The sequence below is a fragment of the Phyllostomus discolor genome, chromosome 1 (assembly GCF_004126475.2).
Source record: "Phyllostomus discolor isolate MPI-MPIP mPhyDis1 chromosome 1, mPhyDis1.pri.v3, whole genome shotgun sequence".
Classification (NCBI taxonomy): domain Eukaryota; kingdom Metazoa; phylum Chordata; class Mammalia; order Chiroptera; family Phyllostomidae; genus Phyllostomus; species Phyllostomus discolor.
In genome coordinates this window covers 140828856-140848369 of record NC_040903.2, presented here as the reverse complement: position 1 = coordinate 140848369, position 19514 = coordinate 140828856, and the positions used below count along the sequence as shown (strand labels likewise).

The 19514-nt window shown below is 32.9% G+C and overlaps 1 protein-coding gene across 5 annotated transcripts in view; it reads right to left on the bottom strand.

Moving 5' to 3' along the window:
• Positions 1–19514, bottom strand: part of NOVA1 (NOVA alternative splicing regulator 1) — a 151608-nt gene that overhangs the window by 90032 nt on the left and 42062 nt on the right. The window contains exon 2 of one of the 5 annotated variants that reach the window (XM_028505740.2): positions 12582–12683. The exons of the other annotated variants lie outside the window; for them this stretch is intronic. The gene's annotated coding sequence lies outside the window, so the exon portion shown is untranslated. The remainder of the gene's footprint in view (positions 1–12581; positions 12684–19514) is intronic. 5 annotated transcript variants of the gene reach the window in all.

Sequence of the window (19514 nt, the reverse complement as noted above, 5' to 3'; positions counted from 1 at the left end):
AAGATATATAAAGTTACTACTGTAAAAACAGAGAAAAACTAATTGCTTATTGATTTTATCAGTGTCTAGAAAGTGAACTAAATGCAACCATACTTAATACAAATGTTCAATGAAACAGACAAAAGTAAAATAGAGAAAATTAATAATATTCCTATATGTGGTAGACTAAATAATAGCCTCTCAAATAATATCCATATCCTAATCCTTAAAATTTGTAAATGTCCTCTAATATGGCAAAGAGAACCCTGTAGATGTGATTAAATTAAATATCTTGATATGGGGAAATTAACCAAGATTATGCAGGTGGGACCCAAATATAATCAAAGGGCCCTCATAAGCGGGAGACAGGAGTGTCAAAGGAGGATGTAGATGGGACAATAGAAGTGAGAGGGTGGAGTGATTCAAGAAAGGGATCTCAAGCAAAGGAAAGCAGGCAGCGTCCAGACACTTAAAAAAGAAAAAGGAAACAAAACAAAAGGGATTCTCTCCCCTACAAGCTCCAAAAGGAACCAGCCCTGTCAACTCCTTAGGTTTAGCCCAGTAAAACTGACTTTTTAACTTCTGGTCTCTAGAACAATAAGAGAATAAATTTGTGTTGTTTTAAGATGATATTTGTGGTAATTGTTACAGTGACCGCAGAAAACTAATATATTATAGAACATTAGTTAAAAAAGATTTAAAAGAGCAACTAGAAATAATATTAAATTAAAAAAACAACTGGGAATGATCTTAAATAAAATAAAGTGGATCTCTATACAGAAAAAAGCTTTCCTGAGAAAGAAAAAAAAATCTCAGTTCACATAGGAAATCCTACATAGTACAAGGATATTTTGTGCAAGCAAATTAATAGTTTTAACACAATTCTACTAAAATTAAAAAAATGAATGGTTTATTTGGAAAGGATACTTGGAAAATGATTCTTGCATTCTAAGAAAAAGTATGTAATAACATAACAGTTTTCAAAATAAAGAATAACAGAACCAGGAAACTACTACCCTAGTAGATCACACAAAATAAAAAGATAAAAAGCAACAATAAGTAAAACAAAGAAACAAGTAAAACAAGAACTAATACAACAGTGGACCAAAATAAATATCCCTTCCCCCAGAAAACCTGGAGTACATAAAAAGTTAGCAGAAGTATATATGATTACTCGAAAATGATTCCAGCATATCTGAAGAAAATATAGTGAAAACTTATCCTTCCAAATATGAGAATAAATTCTATATAAATGAGAGTTGCAACATAAAAAATTAGATCAAACCATAAATAAGTATATATAAAACCTCAAAGAGGAAAGGTATTTTAATCACAGACATGAATGGGAAAGAAATAGATGACAGAGTTGACCATATACAATATTTTTAATTTTGTATGTGAAAAACACCAATTGTTTTATATAACAAAACAATTGGGGTATGGGGCCCAGATGGGGAAAAATAGACCAACATTTTAAAAGCACATAATTTTTGGAAACTGGAAAGTCTGATGAGAAACAGACACATGCATATACTGCTACTAGGACTATAAACTCATTTAATTTTTTTGAAGTATAATTTAGCAATGAATATTCAAATATCTTAAAATACTGCATGTACTCCTATGACCTAGTAAATTAACCACTTTATGTTTACTAATTTATTATAACAGAACAATCATAAATGAACACACACACTTAAATAGTACTTTTATTTATATTTTAGAAGATTGAAACAAGTCTACCATGGAGGAATGACTACATGTAACAAACACCTAAGATGAAATATTCTATATTATTAAAAAATTGTGCCTGTGAAGAATGAAAAATATATATCATCTAAAAATGCACATGGTACTATAAAAAGATATAATGCTCTGTATACAGTATAATCTCTTTGTAAATAAATGTGTACTACAACTAGAAGCATAGAAATACATTCCCAAGAGCTACTGTTACCTTCGAAACTTACCTTAATTCATAAAAAATAATATTTTTATATTCAGAACATTCAAATTAGACTATAGGAAAATGAAAAATCTCAAGCTGGGAGAGATTTTTTTCTTAAAAAGTAATGAAAAGGTCACATAAGAAAAATGCTTCACTTATTTGATTCCATGAAAATATGAAATTCTTCATGTATAAAATGCCATAAACAAAGATGAAGACAACTGACAAATGGAAAAATTAAAAGTATATGGACAAATAGTTTTAATATCATTATTATCCATGCCACAAAATATACTAATGACCAACAATATTCTGGCCCCAAAAAGCACAGCAGTAAACAAATCAGAGCAGATAGGTGCTGTCATGGTTCTTTCATTATTGGTGGAAAGGACAGGCTTTCCCTAAGTAAGTAATGAGTAACTTTAGACAGTGATAAATGCTATGAAGACCATAAAAGACTGGGGAAAAAAACAAAAGGGAGAGAGTAATGTGACAGAATGTGACAAGGGTGAGAAGGGATGTTATGTTAGGAATTTTGGAATAGCTCCTCTAAGGATTAACATTGGAGCTGAAACAAGAATGATAAGCCACAGTCAACAACATGAGATTGGAGGAAGAGGGATCTATGAAATGGAGAATCAGAAATGCAGAAGGTCATGAGACTAGACAAAGAACAGCCTGTTTGAGAGCTGGCTGAAGTGTCCATAGCATAACGTGCAAGGGGGAGACGGACATACGATGTAATCAAAAATATCTCAAGGGCAAATCATATCGAGACTTTTAAAACATCATAGGAAGTTTAAATGGCCTTTCAAAGCAATAGGAAAAAGAGTAACATCACAAAATAAACAAGGCTAGACACAATTCACAACTGAAAAAAATACAACTGGTCAATCAATACACACTTTTAAAATCTCAATTTATCTAGTAATCAAAGATAAGCAAATTAAAATAGTACGATATAATTTTTTTATCTTTCATTATTTATATACAATAGCAGTAAGGTAAGAAATGCCAAAAGATTGTTATTTATGCTAGCAAAAAATGGGAAAAAATTGAGTAATAAAAAATAGAAGGGTAATTTAAATAAATTATGGTACATTTTTACCATTGAAAAGTGCGTGTCCATTAAGTTCTATCTTAAAAGAAGTTAATGTTTAATTATGCCTGATACTGTTGATTATACCATTTCTAACCCATTCACAAATTCTAACAGTGCTCTTCCAAAATATTCTACCTCTCATCACTTCTATAGTGAAAAGCCCTAAATCACCCTAATTCCTGTGATGAACACAATTAAGTCCCTAATAATTACCTTTTTCTAGCCCCGCATCCCTTTCACTTGTTCATCTTCCACACTGTAGGAAGAGCAATGTCCTCAGTGTTCATCATCATAACATTTGGGTGCCAATGTCTTCACAATGTAACTATAATTAAATTCTCAATTCTAACTATGGCCCGCTTGATCTGGCTCCAGCATTATCTCAAAGGCCTCACCTTCTGCCACACTCTACAACAGTGTTCAATACAAACAACATTTCTTTCTCTTCTTTTGAACATGCCAAACACATTCAGATCCAGATCTTTGTTTGCTGTTCTTGATGCCTGGAATGTGAACTTCCTTCTCCTAACCATTTAGAGCTCAACTCAAACATCCCTTCTTTGCAGTATGCTTCTCCTCAACAGCTGTTATCATGTGCACTTGCTTTTTTCATAATGCTTATGCCTATCTAAAAATTACATATTTTAGTGTTATATATTTATGTCCCTCTCTTCACTTACAAGAATATAAACTCCACAAGAGCCAAAACCTTCTGAATTTTCAGCATGTAGGACAGTGCCCAGCAGTTAGTATTACTAAATAAACATTTATTGATTAAATGAATGAATGAATAAGGAGTAATAATAGAATACTATACAAATAACAGAATTTCAAATTAAATTCATAAAATTATTAATAGATTTCATATAATATGTAGGGTATAAAAGCAGTATATGCTAACACTCACATTTAAATATAGACAAATCTAGAAAATAGATAAAACAAATCTAGGCTTCATATTTCATTTTTATTAGCCATAATGAAATTAAACAGAAAATTTATCATTTTCAAAGAAATAATTAAGACATTAGATTTTTTAAAGTAAATTAATAAAATCAAGAGCTCTCATGTATAGATATATGTGTAAATGTGCATATATGGATGACAGACATAAAAATATACACACACATACTAACAGAAAGGGAAATGAGAAAAGATGGAATTATACTAATCCAATTACCCAAAATTATAGACTGAAAATAATGTTTTTAAAAGAACACATTTAAAAGGCCACCTTATTTCTATATAACACTAACAAACATTCATTGAAATAATTTTATGAAACCCTCTAAAAAACAGAAAAAGCACATACTCAAATTTAATCTGATCTGAAATGACAGCTGCTTCAAAATAAGGATTTTCAGAAACCAGTGATTATGTTCAAAGACTATCATAAGAAGAAGCAGAGGGGGAATATAAGCTATCTATAAAGTTCTAGCACAAGAGGCACTCAAATACTCTACAGCAGATACTCTTAGCTGGCCACTGTATCCTCTGACTGGGATAAATCAGATCCTTAGTGGGACTGGTGGTTGGGATGAAGACTTTTGTAGGTAACAATTTACTGAGAATATTTTCTATGGAAAGCACAATGGTAAACAAAAGCAAATGAGAACATGGAAATAAACAGAATGACATTCAATTCAAAAAGGAGTGGTATTATTTTGACCCTGCATTGCCAGATACATGGTGAAGTCATAGCACAAAGGACTGAGGTTGGGAGACAGAATGAGAATGGAGGACTAAAGGTTTGGCTTGATTTCAGACATGCCAAATCTTTCATAACTTGCAGCACTGGGAAAAATGTGAATTTGGAATTAGTGAGAAGCACAATAAAAAATAAATTAATAACCAATTTCATTGTTATTTGCACTTATACCCATAAAATGAGTGAGGTATTTCTCATACAAGCACTACCTGGGATTAAGTATAAAATAAAGAACTAGGTTTCTAGCCCTGGCTGGCGTAGCTCAGTGGATTGAGAGTGGGCTGTGAATCAAAGCATTCAAGGTTCGATTCCCAGCCAGGGCACATGCCTGGGTTGCAGGCCACGGCCCCCAGCAACCGCACATGGATGTTTCTCTCTCTCTCTCTCTTTCTCCCTCCCTTCCCTCTCTAAAAATAAATAAATAAAATCTTAAAAAAAAACTAGGTTTCTGAAATTTTAGAGTTCATTACTTTTTAAAAAATAGTTTACTTGATCCATTAAAAACTGTTTCTAAAATAAAAGTCACAGATTATTACAACTGAAAAACAGAGTCATTTAAAAGGGAAAAATAACATTGAAAAAAAGAAGTATAATTCAGATGGTACATTTTGAAAAACTGTATTTTTAAGCACTAATTTTCCTGTTTAACAACTGGTGGCAATACATAGCAGATGCTTCCTAAAAACTCTCCTGAATTTTAGTGTTCCCAAGTATGCTCACAAAAACAGAAAAATAGAATTTTACTCTTCCTAATATTGTACTTCCATCACACAGCAATATTCAACTTAAACTAAATGAAAAATACCAGAGTAATTAATTTTATTAATTTAGTAAGGTAAACAGAGTGTTTGAGTTACTGAAATGATTGCGGAGTAAACTAACAGGAATAAAGTGTTTCCAGATACCTAAAACTGAGAATCACTTGGGCATATTTTATACTTTGTTCCTCCTTATGAAAACACAAAAACAAAGTCCACTGGTGTAAGAGATGACTGCATACAAATAATTATACATATTACAATTCCTGGCATCCACACTGCCTGAAACTCAACTGATCCTGAGATCTGTCATATTTAGCATTCACCTAATATTTTCATCTCCAAGATTCCTAAACTTGTTAATAGATAAAATTATCATAAATAAAATATTAAAATGTCAGCAGTTATATTGGTGACAAGATAAGGTAAAGTCTTTCTTAAAAACTTTATATGATAATCCAATTTAATAACAATATGGAAAATAAGGAGAAAAACCACTCGGATACTTTATTAGAAACTGATTTACCTTCTCTCAATCTGTAATGATCTAATATGAAGAAAAAATATCTCCCCATTTTACTTTAATATATGCATTTGAAACTTTCCAAGGGAAAAATGTTTTAAAAATTATACAGAATTTTTCAATTATTTCTACTTACAATGCCACTTTGATTCTTAGTTATCTAATTATCACATATTTGCCTGACCATATATATTTAAAGAATCCTACTTTTGGCTAAATTTCACTAATAAAGACTGCATTATTCTGTTGAGTAATGGCAGGTACTCAGTGTTACACCACAAATTATTTAAGGCAACTTATTTACAGTAATCACTCAAAATAAAAAAGAATAAAGTCTGATTAAAATAGTACTTTACTCCCAACAAATACAACTACAAATTGTAAAATTTCATTTTCTATCCTAGAAATACAAGTATTTCATAACCAACATTCTTGGTGACAAATAGCTTGCTTTTTCTGCCATTTCTGGCCATATTTGGTGATATAATTTGAAATACTGAAGAACTTAAAAAGGAAAATACTATAATTAAAAAATTGTGATTTGAAAAATGCCTTTTATTTTTATTATTTTTTACTTTCAATATTAACCTGTTTGGAATACCCCATTTTCCTTATTTGTCATAGTTAACTACATCAAGTATAATGAAATAAAAAGAAAAATAATGAGATGCAGAAAAAATGAAAGAAAATCAATTTCACCAAAACAGAACTAAAGCCTAAAAGGAACTTTCCTAAGAATGAAGATCAATACCAATGGATTAAAAAAAATCAGAGGTATATAAACTAATTCTTGCCCTTTCAAATATTTCTTGGATAAAAGATGGAAATAAAAATAGAAGAATGAATTATTCAACTTAGAAGAATTACTACTCAGTAATTTTATCAACTTTCAGTGTTTAGAAGAGATTCATTAATTCAGCAAATAGCACACTACTGAACACATAACAGACACTAGCAGTAAGGGGTTCACCAGTAAATAAGTCAGTAGCTCAAAAATGCTCACAATAGTGTCACAGGTTCGATTCCTAGCCAGGGCACATGCCTGGGTTGCAGGTCATAACCCCCAGCAACTGCACATTGATGTTTCTCTCTCTCTGTCTATCTCCCACCCTTCCCTCTCTAAAAATAAATAAATAAAATCTTAAAAAAAATGCTCACAATCTAGTCAGCAAGACGGCCATTCTTCTAGATTACACACAACACTTTAAACAAAGTATCAGAACACAGAACACAGCAAGGAGAAGTATTTATTCTAAGTGCTAAACCAAAAAAGACTTCACCTAAACTGAGCACCTAAGACTTGATAGGGTTCTACCTGGAGGAAAAGATAGCAAGGACTTTCCAAACCCACAATACCCTAAGATAAGGCATAAAAAATAGAAATGGATGAACACTATAGAAATTCCTAGAAATGCAAGCTGCTCATTATGGGCTGAGTGTTAAGCTGTGTAATAGGATATTAAAATCAGAATTTTCCTGTTTTCTTAGTTATAAATGAGGACCCAATGCTGAGAACAATAGGATACAAGTGCTAGAACTCAGGTGCCAAATCATTTACATAACACTTAGAAAGACTAAGGCTAATGCTCAGACATCCTTTAGTCTTATTATTCACATCAAATATATATATATATATATATATAAGCATATACTGGAAAAGGGGAACTTACAGTCTGAAGAAGAAATAGAACAGTGATTTATTCAGAGTCTGGCCTGTGTTTTTTAGAATAAAGGACACTCAAGGAATGGTACAGTCATTAGACTTAGGCCTGAAAAAAATCTAAATACAAGGCGGCAAGAGGACCTCAGTCTGGACTACTAACTTAGAAATGCCCAAGAGTTCCATTCCACAGTTTGTAGAATAAAGAATGACTGTATTCCCATGAGACAGATATGGATGCCCTAGGAAAAAAAAACTAGCACTGGGCCATTTTTTAAAGAAACTCTACCTGGAAGGCAACAAAAGAAACAAGAAAACCCCAGAAGAAAAAGCCTGGAGGTAGTCCACAGAGTCAGAGACCTAAGGAGGGTAGTCAAAAGAAGGCAAACAGAAGAAAAATATCAAATCCATCAAGGAATTACAACTGGGTTATCCCCAAACAGTGGGAGTCTTTGATAAATCCTCAAGCAAGATAAAGAATCCAGAAGAGATAAAGACATTTAAACAACATTTCCCAAGGGCATAAAATAATATTCAGATTGAGATTTGGGGTATAAGTAACAGGAAAGAATAAAGTAAACTTCTGCTTGTACACTAGTGAGCTCATCTGTTTTAATAAGTTTATTAAGAATGATAAATCAAGCCCTGGCTGGCGTAGCTCAGTGGATTGAGCATGGGCTGCGAACCAAGTATCGTAGGTTCGATTCCCATCCAGGGCACATGCCTGGGTTGCAGGCCACAGGCCCCAGCAACTGCACATGGATGTTTCTCTCTCTCTCTCTCTCTCTCTCCCTCTCTCTCTCTCTCTCTCTCTTCCCCCCCCTCCCTCCCTTCCCTCTCTAAAAATAAATAAATAAATCTTTCAAAAAAAAGGAATGATAAATCATGGGCAAAGCAATATGATTATAAGGCCATGATTTATATATGATTATTGAGTTTGAAATCTATTCTATAAATATATTTTTTAAAGTACATACTAATTACAAAATTAGTTATATTTTAGTTCCTTTAGGGCAGAAGTCCCCAAACCCCAGACCATGGACTGGTACTGGTCAGCAGCCTGCTAGGAACCAGGCCACACAGCAGGAGGTGAGCCACAGGGAGCCAAGCTTTGCCTCCATTACTGCCTGAGCTCTGCCTCTTGTCTCTCCTCCTCCTGCCCTTCTGTGGAAATGAACCTGCATCTGTTTTTAAGAAGTTCATTTATTTTCTGAATTGCAGAAACTCTATTAATTGTGAGGAAAAGACGTTAAAGGAATACTTCACCCTCAACAAATTTATAGAGGAAACAGACATGTACAAGGCAGTTACACTTCATGTGTTAATTGCTAGAACAGGAATAAGCAAACACAACAGAATTCTATAGAAAGGTCATCTAAAAAAATATAAGGGATGAAGAAGGCATAGGAAACATCTCAGTTAAGGAGAAATCTAAAGTGAGATCTCAGGGAAGAGGATGAGTTATACAGATAATAGCCCAGGGATAGAGGGGTGTGTGAGTGGATGGAAAAAATGAAGACACACAAAGGCCCAAAGAAAGAGTAAGAAATTTCAGGAACTGCAAAAAATAGAGTATCAACTGATCAAAATATGCAGTTTGCAAGGAAAGAAATGAAAATGAGGACATAAGGAGGAAACAGATCACATGTCTTGACAGGAAATTTGGATTTTATCATAAGACGATGGACGGTTTCAGTAATACTCCTTTTTCATATACTGGCATAGCTGGTATATGCTAAATACTCTTTCACGTTTTCTTTTTTCCTCACAACAACCCTGTGAGGTAGGTGTAATGAATCCCAATTAACAGAAAAGGAAAAACTCTTAAAGTTGTTAAACAATTTACACTTGATTAAATAGCTACAAAGTGGCAGTCAAAATTCCAAATCAGAAAATACATTAGGAAAATGACACACACAAACACACATGCAAACACACACACATACACACACACACTTACTTTACCCACAACACAGAAATTTCAGAGTTAAAGGAAAACTTTTAAGTAATGCTTATTAATTCAACATTAAAGATAAAAGATTTGTGGCATCAAAACTTCTTTATGCAAATTTGTATGTTTAAAATTTTCAATTAATTCAATTTATATTGCGATAATACCAGAATTCATAAAAATAGGCAGTAATTATTTAATATAAATAAAATTAGGAAGAATTGAACTAATTATATGAATATTTAATTTCATATATCTGCCTGAGGTTTGGGGCGGACATTTTCACATTTATTTCTAATTTATGTAAATTCAAACTGCACATGTTTTTCTATGAATATAGATTATATTTTTCATTATAGAAAATAATGTCTGAATCCTAAATTTAAATGCAGTTATTCAAATATAAATTATTTGTACAAAAAGAACTGGACACCTAATGTTGAATTGCAAAAGTCATCTGCCCATTATTCACAATAAAACATTTCAAAGTTTTCATATCCCTATCAAATCACAAGAATGTGTTCAGACAAATATGTTAAGACAATTTTTAAATACCTTTTTGGATAAAAATAAAAATATTCCCTTAATTTAAAAGACTGAGTATGTATTTTATAAAATGAGAATTTAAAATTATTTAAAAATGCATATTCTTTAAAATTAGTTTAAATTACATAAATCTATTCTCCAAGTATACTTCATCATATCTTTTTATTTTATTACCAATTTCACTATTTATTCAGCTGAACCTAACATTCATTTGCCATAATTCTGGTCCTTTCAAATAAGATGAAGAGCCCTCCCTTGAAAAACAATCAAATGGCAGTATCAGGTTTCTATAATTATTTAGATAATTTCTAAATAAAATAAATGTTCCAAATAAACAATTTAACTAAAAACCAACATGTTCCTTTATTTTTGATTACACAACTAATACGTGTTTATTAAATTCAAATAATATACAAATATATCGATTAGAATGAAAGTTGCTAATCTAATTCCCTTTTCCAATAATATACACTAAAAGTATATTAAAGTATAAGATTCACATGGTTAAAATGGAGTCTAATTTGCAAAATTTACACCATCCACAGAAAGTCTAATATATAATAAATATTATTATTAAAAATATACACTCATATATGCACAATAGATATAGTTTGTACCTTTTCAGCAAAACATTAAAATAATATATAAAACATATGGTTTATTCTGTCACATGTGATTACTTCAGTAAATAAGATGAATAGAATTGAGCAATACTTACACTGTTTGCAGAAAATGCAAAGGAACCAATTTTAGAAAATTTGGTTAAATATTTCATATACAGATAAAATACCCTTTCTAGAGATACATAAATACATTATATTGTGTCTAAGCTATATTCTTTAAAATACTAATGTTTACATCTTTAGTGCTTTGACTTTTGGATGAAGTATTAAGTCTATACAAGGGGGAAAACAGTAATTTTTGGTAAATTCTACTGAGAGTAAATAAAACCTATTTTTTCTGATTTACCTGATGCTTCCATGATGAACAGGATATTGAGAATTGTACTATATTTATTCTCAAAAAATATTTCAAAATAGTGGGGATAACTTCACTACAAAATTAGAGAGACCTCAAAACCTTTGCAGGAAATCAGACCTCTTCTTGGATGGTATTCTAGAATACCATCACTGGGCATTTAATACATACAAATAATATTCTAACTAGAATAAAATCACTGATGCCAAAATATCTTGGTTACATATGTAAGGTATAATTCCAAATACACAGAATTCTATCCCGAGTTAAACAGCAAACACTTAAAGAAAGGATCTCTAGGAAATAATTTCTTCCACCCACCTCATTTTACAAGTACGTAAACTGTGGCCCAGAGAGGCCTTATTCTGCCTTCATTGAAAATCTATAGGTATAGAGATATACACATATATCATTTAATTTGTGGCACATAATTTAGGTTAGCTAAAACAAATGGCATTGTATTTCATATCACTCAGACTGTGATAATACTAAGGAACCCTAATTTCTTGTCATAGACATACCTATAGACGCACAAAAAATAATTAAACAACCAGTTGATAACTAGTAAGTTATACTATTGTGTAAACAAGCAAAAACAGTTAAAATACAACAATCCATATCATATTGTTTAACAAGAGATACAGCAGTTCCTAATGTTATTTTCCTATCCTATAAGGCATGAACATGCCAACTATTACTAAAGATAGCACTCTTGTAAATTGCTTTTACAAAAAAGAAAATTATTAAATAATGGAGTGGGAGAGATAGACCAAAATACAGTAAGTAGAAATTCAAATATTTACTATTTCTCTCCCAAGCTTTGTTTCAGTATGTTTAAAAATCCAAGTTCAATGTTTCTAAAACAAAGAATGAAAAGTGGGTTTATCATAAACCTACTCTGTTGCAAAAATTTCACCAAAAGAGTAAAAGTAATAACACTAAGGAATAAAACACAGCAAGCAAAGCTAATCAGGATGTTCCTGCTGAATTATAAGTTGAATTACTACTTAAAGAGCACAGCTCTAAAATATTATATAATTGGTTTGAGTATTTGAAAATATTTAAAAACAAATTGACTCTTTTAAGTTTCATTAGAAGTGTGGCATTTATAAAAACAATTTAGTTTCATTCACTTTTTTTTAATTTTTATTTTAATCATTGTTCAAGTACAGTCTTCTCCCTTTTACTCCCATTCCAGCCCACCTCATTCACTTTTAAAATAAAATAATTTCCAGGAGTGCATCCATTTGTTTGTTATTCAGTTCAGTTTCAATCACAAATTAGATGACCTTAATATAAAATTTAGATCCTGGGAGAGCTGCACTAAGTTTAACTGACCTCAATACATTTTTAAATGATGTTTCCCAATTATTTGTTATTCTCTCTTATTGGGTTTTCCAGTCTAGAGTGGGTACACAAGAAACTTACAGTCTATGTAGTACTCCTAGTCAGTGTCACTCTGCAGATGGCACAGTGGAGAAATACCTTCGGTACAGGACCATGTACAATTTCTTCTGCAGCTGTCAGCACCTAGGGGAAAGTGCGCTGTTAAACAGTTGCTGCGTTCCACCTCAGAAGTGGCTGCAATTCGGTGGTGGGTGAAGTGATTCCTGTACATATATACAGGGGTGAAAAATACTATAAAAATAAAAATATTTAACAACACAAGTGGCTGTTTGAAAACTGTGCCACAGCAAAACAGAATACATCATTCAGTCACAAGAGTCCTACACAGATGGGCTACCATTCATTAAAAAGTTGAATGTTAAGAATGATTGAAAGGAAAAAATAGAAATAGTTATTTAATTCACAACATAACTATAAATCAATGTTAAAACATCTGTTGTTGAAAAATTAAACCCAAACACTGCACACTGATTTATAACATTATTTCTATAGTAATTTACCTAAACCCTGGCAAGTGTATACAGGAAGATTCTTCACTCTGTTTAGCTCATTTAATGCTTTTGTTTTAAATGACAATTCAAGGAGGGAAAATCAAAAAAGGTTAGGTATCAGAATTGAAACATATGTAACATTAAATATCTAACAAAAAGGTAAGAAAAACCATTAGGAAATTCTAAATTATATGAAAAAACCATTTAATAAAATAACTAGTCCTCAGAACTATCAAAGGTTATATTATTTTTCATATTATGAAGCTTTACTAGTGATTCCATTACAAAATGACTATTTTTCTTCTCCAAAGTCACACTGAATTAGAATCTACATACAATCTTTATCTTCAGCCCATATAAATGAGTTAACCAAGTGTACACTACTTTAGTTCATTAATACAGAAATTACCACATTTTACTTTTACCACAATACCCTTTCTACTTATCTCTGATGAAATCAGAAAATAAAATTCAGAAATTATTCTGAGAAATATCACTGAATAACTAGGCTATCTTTCTAATCTCCTATCTCAGGTCACGCCTACTATATTTATACTACTATGAGGAGGTAACTGTTTCCTTATTTCAAAATATTATATTTAGGTTCCTAACATAGACAGAGGGTGCTGGAAGAAAAGTCCAACAAATCTAACTAGTAAAAAGTGCCTTATATGTCAAACTTTTCTGAATCTCATTTGTTATAACAGACTTCATTTATGTTGGCATATACTCGGTGGAGTCAGAAATAATTGATAATTTCCCTTTCTTGAATAAGCCATAGAATAAATATTTACTTTAAATGACAAGAGACGGTAGAAGAAAAATAAAGTATTTACACGAAGGACCCCAGTCTCTTCATTAAAAGATCAGGGATTCCCAATCTGAGATCCATGTATGAAATTTAGGGAACCTAGGAATTCTGTAAAATTACATATGAAAATGAAGACATATCATACAGGTTCATAGTACATTTTTATAAAGATGATGGGCCATAAGCTTTGTTAGGTTCTTAAAAGGCTCTGTAACTTCTCCCAAAAGTTAAGAAACTACTTACTACTAAGTGATATGAAGACACCCAATTAAATAAGTACCATAATCATGTATTAAAAGTCTCACTCTGAGGAGCTGTTTCCTCCTTATGTAAACTGAGTAACAGACACAAGGATGTTCCAATTAAGTAAAATAATTCACATAAAACACATGGTACAATAATCGATCTATTATTATCAGTAACAGTAATAATATTCAAAAGAGCTACCTCAAACAACTAAAACTTCCTTATAGGGACCCATCTTTGTTTACTGCTATAGAACTTCATATTCCCTTTATTTAGCTGTTGTCTTCTACATTTATTTAGCTGTGTCTTCCCAAAGAGACCAATATCATAAGCTATATATTTCTGCATTATTTCACACACAAAAATGCAAAAACAAGTTTTGGAACACTGCTTTACATCACTAACACCCACATTTCCCAAAAAGCCCACAGGTCCCTTTATGACATTACAATTACTGGAACAGGTTCAGATAAGTAAAAGACCTGGTTCCAATTGCTTTTATGTAAAATAATTCATTTCCTTTACCAGTCTTTCCTTTCATTCACACAATACATAGAAACAAAAGAGTCTAAATTTGAAAAATCTATCAAGGGATCACATTTTTTTAAAAGATTTTATTTATTTATTTTTAGAGAGAGGCAGAGAGGGAGAGAGGGAGAGAGGGAGAGACAATCAATGTGTGGTTGCCTCTCACATAGCCCCCACTGGGGACCTGGCCTGCAACCCAGGCATGTGCCCTGACTGGGAATCAAACCTGTGATGCTTTGGTTTGCAACCCACGCTCAATCCACTGAGCTACGCCAGCCAGGGCGGGATCACATTTTTTTGAAAAGTTTATACAATTAACACTTTTATTTTCATAAATTATTTTCCTTACTCTTCAGGTTAGTTTCCCAAAGATAACAGACACATGAAATATTCGCACATCACAACCTTAAAAAATAATCCTTGAATTAAAACATATAGACTAGCCTACCTTTAAAATGAATTCACAATACTATAAACAGCATTACAAAAGAGTATTTATGGGGCTCTTCAAGGTTGTGCTAACTTGTAAATATTAATAAAAATGACCATTAAAACCTTACCAAGTATTAAAGATACTCAGTGAAGAAATTAAAGATTTACTAATATATACAAAATAATATGTAGAATGAGTCCCAATCGTTTCAAATGTAAAGGACCTTTTCTAGAGTATTCTCATAAGAGGAGTTAGTTACACTGTATGTACTCACACACTAATAAAATACACACGGTAAGAACAAAGGGAATAAGCTTTAAAGGAAGGAACAGAAGTCAGAGAGATGCATATTAAGCATTCGGAGTACTGCAATAAAAGGGTATGAGTAGAACACAGAGCACAAGCAGGTGTCAATAAGGAAAACAACAGGCACAGGCCCAATGATGGTAAAGAATTTGGAATAGTTTATTTCACAGGATGACATTTTGATAAGCATTTTACAAAAATCACTTTAGCTGCCACACAGACGATGAACTAGAGATGTAGTTCAACTAGGATGATAACAATGGCAATATACAATTAGGAATATCTATTTAAAGATGAAAAACATATGCCGTATAAAACACTAAAAGAATAAAAAATATGGGATATAGTTGAAATTATTTCTAAAGTTTGAATAGAGAAACTAGCATCACTCGTCCATTTATTTACTCAACACAGTATCGCTCTTCTCCAATGAGGCGGGTCCCATTTTAGGCACTGAACACACAAGCCAATGACTTGCCCTCTAGAAGACTATATGCTAACGGAAGAGACGGCTGATAAGTATAAAGTGTTACATAAATAATACAATGTGTGGAAATGATACACATCTAAATAAAAAATAAAGCAAGTTATGGATATAGAGTGACAGACATACTATTTTAACAGAGTAGTCAGGGAAAAACTAAGGAAGTAGCATATTTTAGCAAAATAATTTGCAAATGATGTGAAATGAGTCCACAGACTATCTGGAATAAGTGGCTCTTACTTACTCCAGATAGTAAGTAAGATGTAGACAGATGGAATAGTAAAAGTGAAGTTCTGAGACAGGAACAAGTGATCAAAATTTAACGTGTGGTCAGATCACACAGGGCCTTGCAGGCCACAGTAAGGACTTCAGATATTTTTTTAAGCGTTAGAGAAAGCAACTGTAGAATTTTAGTGGAGTGATATAACTTATTTAATCTTTTAAAGTGATCACACAAACTGTTGCAGTACAACCGACGGTGGACAGCAAGAATGGAAGTACTGGCAAGACTGTGGTAAAATTCACATAATAGAATGTCAGACTGGGCTTTTCCCCATTGCCCAGGGATTGGTAATTACAACCCAAGGGTAAGTACAAAGAATGACCAATCAAGTATTTCTCATTCAGAAGACAATCTAAACAAGTGAGGGCTAACTACTCCTTCATAACTTAAACATCTTTACCTTTCTCAGTTCCTCTTTACACCAGACTGCCCAATCCCACCCCATGGTCAATGAGTCAATCATCAGAATTTCCTGCACTGATTTAATGTAGGCGGACAGCACTGTTGCCAAGAGTTCTAATCAAGCAGGAATGGGTCTCAAATGCCAACAGGAAGGGAAAATGAAAACTGGTATCTCATCTCTCAGCTGTACCTCAACTTGGTTTACACTTGCTTATTATCCCATGCCAACTTCCCCTCCCCATGCCTATCTGACGAGGGAAAAAAGACTTGGAGTTGGAAAAGAGGGCCGAGAGAACTGGAGCCACTCTGCAATAGCAAAGTGCCTTGACTGTGAAAGTAGCGGGACTTCAGCCTCCAGACAATGGGGGCCCCACAGCCAGAAACTAGCATATAAGAGGAAAGGAGAAATGGAGGAAGAGTAGAAAAAGTAAGCCAGAACTGTGTGGTCCTCCAAAAATTCCTCACCCTCCAAAAACGGTTCACCTGTGTTGCATCAGAGTACAGTATTTGTCTTTCTTTCCCCACAGAAGGCATGAGATCTAGTCAGTGTAAGGCAGAGAAGCAGAACAAAACAGAACAAATTTACCACTTAATGCCATGAATATTAAACACGTAGTTTTATCAGTCAGTCCTTCTAACAGATACATTAAAGAGAAAGTAATGGGAGTCAAAATTACAAAACTAACTTCTATATTTATAGCCCACTTTTCTATATTTTCTATATTTTGGGGACTATCATTTTCTAATGATTGGGACTAACTTCTATATTTATAGCCCACTTTTCTATATTTTAGTCCACTTTTTCATATAAGAATGTCAGTTATAAATTGGAAAGTGTACGAAGAATCATGCAAACTCAAATAACCCAATCTTACATGTTAATTCACTGTTAGTAAATAATGTCAGCCAAATTGTCAACACAATGTTGAAGGGCAAGCACAGGGTTGTAAAACTGACACTACCTGACTTCAAGACTTACTATAAAGTTATAGTAATCAAGACAGTGTGCTACTGATGAAAGAACAGATAAACTGATCAGTGGAAGATAACAGAGAGCTCAGAAATAAACCAACACAAATATAATCAACTGATCTTTGGCAAAGAATAAGTGAAATTCAATGTTGAAAAATAACCTTTTTAACAAATGGTGCTGGCACAACTGGACATCTACATGCAAAAATAAAAACAAATCTAGATGCAGACAATAAAGCTTTCATAAGAATTAGATTGAAAGGATCAAAGATAAAACTATAAAACTCCTAGATTATAATACTGGAGAAAATCCAGGTGACTTTGGGACTGACAATGACTTTTTAGGTACAACACAAAATCATAATCCATGTAAGAAAAAAAATGATCAACTAGACTTTATTAAAATTAAAAACTTTGGCTCTGCAAAACACAGTTAAGAGAATGAAAAGAAAAACCCCATGATGTTTAAGATATATGCAAAACACATCTGAAAAATGATTAGTAACCTAAATATACAAAGAATTTTTAAAATTCAACAATTAGAAAACAAATACTCCAATTAAAAATGGGAAAAATATCTGAACAGACATCTCACCAAAAAGTACAAATGATGGCATCTAAACATGAAAAGATGCTGAACATCATAGGTGTATTAGTTTTTTAGGGCTGCCAACACAAAGTACCACACAAAATTGTGTCAGTTTTGGAGTCTAAAAATCCAAAATCAAGGTGTTAGCAAGGCTGGTTCCTTCTGAGGGCTGTGAGGGAAGGATCAGCATCCAGACCTCAATCCTTGGCTCACAGAAGGCAGTCTTCACGTTCCCATGGCAGTCTCCCTAGGTGCATATCTCTGTCTCCAAATATCCCTTCTTTATAAAGACACCCATCACAGTGAATTAGGTCCCACTCTAATGATCCCTTTAATTTGATTAACTCTGTAAAGACCTATCTCCAAATACTGTCACATTCTGAGATAATGGGAATTAGGGCTTCAACATCTGAGTTTGGGGGAGACATAATTCAACCTGTAACAGGACATTGTTATAGAACTGAAAATTGAAAGAACAATGAGATTGTAGCTATGCACCAATTATAATGGCTAAAATCCAAAACACTGGCAACACCAAATACTGAGAAAATTTGTAGCAACTGGAACTCTCATTCATTGCTAGTGGGAATGTAAAATGGTATAGCCACTTTGGAGAACAATTTGGCAGTTTCTTCCAAACTAAACATACTCTTACAATATGAGTCAGCAATCACACTCCTCGGTATTAACCCAAATGAACCGAAAACTTATGTCCACCCAAACCCTTCACACAGTGTTTACAGCAGCTCTATTCATGGTTGCCCAAAACTGCAAACAACCAAGATGCCCTTCAACAGGTGAACAAATAAACAGTGTTACATCCACATTATGGAATATTATTCAGTGATAAGAAGAAGTAGCTCTCATGCCACAAAAAGACATAAAGGAACCTTAAATGCATATTGCAAAGTGAAAAAGCTAATCTAAAAAGGCTACATACTGTAAGTATATGACATTCTGGAAGAGGCAAAATTATAAAGACTAAAAAGATCAGTGGTTGCCAGAGATTCGTAACAGGGAGGGAGGGATGAACAGGTGGAACACGGGGGATATCTGGAGCAGTAAAACTGGTCTGTACGATACAATAATGGTAGATCACGGCATTACATATGTGTAAAACACTAAGAGTACATCCTAATGTAAACTATGGACTGTGGACTTCAGTTAATAAAAGTGTATCAATACTGGCTCGACTGTTAACGACTGTACCACACCAGCAAACGTTCACAGTGGGAGAAACTGAGTGGTGGGGGCAGGAGAAGAATGGGTAAATAAGGGTCTACGGCAACTCCCTAGACTTTCTATTAAATTTTCTGTAAGCCTAAAACTGCTCTAAAAATTAACATCTATTAATTAAAAAGAAAAACAAAACAAAACTGGTTGTTCTATTAAGAACATCAAGAAGTAAA